This window comes from Triticum dicoccoides, chromosome 1B, assembly GCF_002162155.2.
Source record: "Triticum dicoccoides isolate Atlit2015 ecotype Zavitan chromosome 1B, WEW_v2.0, whole genome shotgun sequence".
NCBI lineage: Eukaryota > Viridiplantae > Streptophyta > Magnoliopsida > Poales > Poaceae > Triticum > Triticum dicoccoides.
Genome location: NC_041381.1, coordinates 568,774,619 through 568,778,146, shown reverse-complemented (window position 1 = coordinate 568,778,146; position 3,528 = coordinate 568,774,619). Strand labels below are relative to the sequence as shown.

The 3,528-nt window shown below is 43.3% G+C and overlaps 1 long non-coding RNA gene across 1 annotated transcript; it reads left to right on the top strand.

Moving 5' to 3' along the window:
- Window positions 1-235: 235 nt before the first annotated feature.
- Window positions 236-2,805, top strand: LOC119308653. Its single transcript, XR_005150231.1, has 4 exons — window positions 236-509; window positions 600-2,230; window positions 2,316-2,375; window positions 2,444-2,805. It is a non-coding gene; the product is annotated as an uncharacterized LOC119308653 (long non-coding RNA).
- The last annotated feature ends 723 nt before the right edge of the window (window positions 2,806-3,528 follow it).

Sequence of the window (3,528 nt, the reverse complement as noted above, 5' to 3'; positions counted from 1 at the left end):
GGGCTAAACTCGGGTCGGCCTCCCAGCCCGTGAAACTAGAGATTGGGGGAGAAATTTTGCCGCGCCCCGCAAAAATATTTGCGGGCCGGGGCGGAAGCGGGATCTGATCGGGCAGGTTTTCTCGCCCCTACGGTTATTTTGCGGGCCGGGGCGGGATGCGGGGTCTGCTAGAGTGCTCTTACAAGATGGCCCACCCCATCATACATCAATAGATGCGAGCGGTTTCTTCTGAACGCCGACTAGCGGGCGGTGATTGGCGGCGTGCTGGACGGCGAGGTGCTCGGCGGAGAATTCTCATCGGATAATTCCCTCGCTCCCCTCTCCATCTCTCCCCCGTCCTCTCGTGCGACTCGGAGACCGACAGCCGCAGCGGTGATGGAGCGTACAACGATTTTGCGGCGGCGACCAATCCCAAATCCATCCCACTGCTCAGTCGGATAAGGCGCTTGCGACAACCAACATTCACCGAACCAGATTTTCCATTTCCTCGACAGGCGGCTCCGGCACAGGTTCTCCACGTTTCTCACGCTCCCTCTTCTTCTCTCTGCTTCCCTTCCAACCCCAGCTCACCCTGCTGGATCTGAATGATTGCCTTGCAGGAATAAAAGTGCGCCCTATGTCCAGAAGCTATGCCACGGCCGCCTACAATTCCACCCAGGATATAGCTAACTTGCATGCATGTTTGATTTCTGATCTTTTCCCAATATGTCCTGTTCATTCAATTTTATACGGTCATATTTTAGCCAGGCTCCATATATCCATAGTTGCAAAACAATTCTTCAGATTTCCTTGGTAAAATTTCTGGAATATTACATAATATTGGCTGTGCCATCATAAGCATTTGTTTATCCCCTAGTATAAAAATACCAAAGTGAGGTCTCTATACATACATACGAGAAGCACCTCTTTAATTAGTAATTTGCTGGTAGAAACATCGATCGGTTATTACTGGACATGAACTAGCTTTTACAAATGCAATAGGTAATTGCGTGGAAATTGTTCTGAGAAATTGTTGTCGAGATAGGTAATTACATACTTGAGAACAGTTGCTCTTTAAGATTTCTTGAGCTTTATTCCGGGTGCTCAAGTGAAGCAATTGCTTCTCACTGAAGGGTCTGTTTATTTCTTGGACGGGTCAGGTTGTTCCTGTTTTCTCTTTCATTCAGATGTACCTTGGATTTGTAAATCAGAAAGTCTGATGCTCAACGAGATTCAGGTCGCGCTAAGACATCAACAATCAGTGCCGACAAGCCTCCACTATCTATTGCAGAAATGAAGAACCGTGTTGATTGCTTATCCTGAATATGATTTTGGGCAAATAGGACCTGACTAGCTTCTAAATCTGCTGAACTGTACTGATCATAGTGTGAAACTAATTTTGCTTTTTCTCTTCTAAAGGCCATCTCACGTTCGCAATGATTCATAATTTGCCAGAGGAGGTGGCTCAGTTGGAAGTTATGTTCAGTTTCTTGATTCTTATGCTAATTCTCTGTCCATTTGTAAGACGGCTGGTGATGTTCAGAATAATAAGGGAAGTGCCTTGCACCTGAATGTCAAATGAAAAGTAGAGCTGAAGGTTGTGGTCTGTATCCTTGCCATGGTGGCTCCTTGCTGATACAGGCTTTTATATTTGAATGCTCGCTACTCTCGCACATATATAGATTTTTCATTATAGATGCAAATTTGGAGCCGCTTAAATTTGCTTGCCTGTCGTTTTACTTAGCAATCTGCAAGAAAAAGCAAGACACCATAGATTGCTTGGCAATAAAGATCGACCTAAATTAGCAATTTGTGTGTAGCCTTAGAAATCTATATATTTATTAAATTCTAAGTTACTTGTGCTCGCGTCCTTAATGAGATGGTTGCTTTGCCTTATGATCAAATTTTCAATTGCTAATGGTGACTACATTAGACTGTTTAAGCAACTAAGGAACTCAAGTTCCATGGTGACTACAAGTCATGAGTGGCCTCTGCACTATTCTTGTATGTTCTTCTATTTTCAATGGAAGCATTCAATCATTTTTTTTCTCTCGCAGAAGTTTATATACCTCTCCATGGATCATTCAGGTGTAAAAATATGGATTTTCACTTTTGACCTGCAGTATTTGACGGTCTCTATGTGGAGGGTTTCAGAACTTTCTCTAGGCGCAGACCTGAATACTAGCAGTACACGCTTGCAACTAGCAAAAAATGCAAGATGCAGGGTCGCGTTTTCTTTTTCCAATGCATGGTAATGAAGCCTGTTAATCCTCAAGTGTTATATGTGCGCTTGTGTGTTGGTATACTTCGGAGAACTGAAAATATTTTGTTTTCAGGTATCTGTTCAGGTGGATGACCGCTAATTTATGTGGGATAGGAATGTCTTCATATTTGTGGTGGGTACAAGTAATATTAAATTGAAATTTGAGGCCCTCTTTTCATTACAACCAGTGGCAAAATTTAGGTTTTGGTGAGAAGAAAGGTGAACCTAATGGCTACAGCACTATCAAGAAGAATGTTTCAATCGCTGGAGAAATTGAGGAACAAATGATGGCTGGTGTGGCGAACATCGAGGGATTCTTTGGATCATGCTTTGATTTAACCAATACTCCGTCCGTCCCAAATTAGTTGAGTTAGATTTGTCTAACACTAAAACTGTCTAGATACATTCGTATCTATATAAATCTGAGTCAAGTAATTCAGAACAGAGGGAGTATATGTTTAGCGTTACTAGATCAAGACCTGAGTGAGGTTCTAGCTAAAATGAATATGTTAAATGCAAAAAAGAGATTTCAGAATCATAATGAATTTTGGAGCGCCTGAGAAGGTACAAGTGTTAACTACATGCTGGGCTATACGAGCGACCATAGATAAACTGCTTCACTCTTCTGCTTAATTAATGGATGAGGTAAATCATTTGCCTCCCTCTCGACAAAAGAAAATTGCATCCACCAGACCTAGCTATATAGCTAGGCGCAGCCGAGCGCGCCTTACCATCTTAGTAGTCATATAAGGAATATTCTTTCATTAAAATTTCTAGGCCTGATACCAAGTGTACCGTCGTACGTAAGTAATTGGACAAGCAGTTGTTGAGGTGGCGAAATCAACAGCACACACAACCCTACATCATGTTGAATCACTCCTTTGCACCTACCTACAAGGCCCCAACGAGTATAAAGCTCTTAGAAATTACATGTTGAAACTGCAATCTTGCCCATTTTCTCATTGATGCCGCTGGGTGTAGATAGAAGTGACACTAGCTTGGCCTAAGATGATGATCATTGCTAGGCATGGGATGCACCAGGATCACGAGTTCGAGTTGAGAGCACGTACACGAGCGGATCCAACAAGCTCTTTGTACCAGCGTTGGCCAGGAGACTTCCTTCAACTCCTTCGATATGCCGAGATCACGCTGATCATTTTCACGATGACGGTCGAGCTCGAGCAACACACCATACATGTGCGCTATGACACCAAATACATTTACCAGATTAGCCAAGGTTGCCTCACTCTTGGCAAGCCAGCATAGAAGACGGTGATTGTAGCACG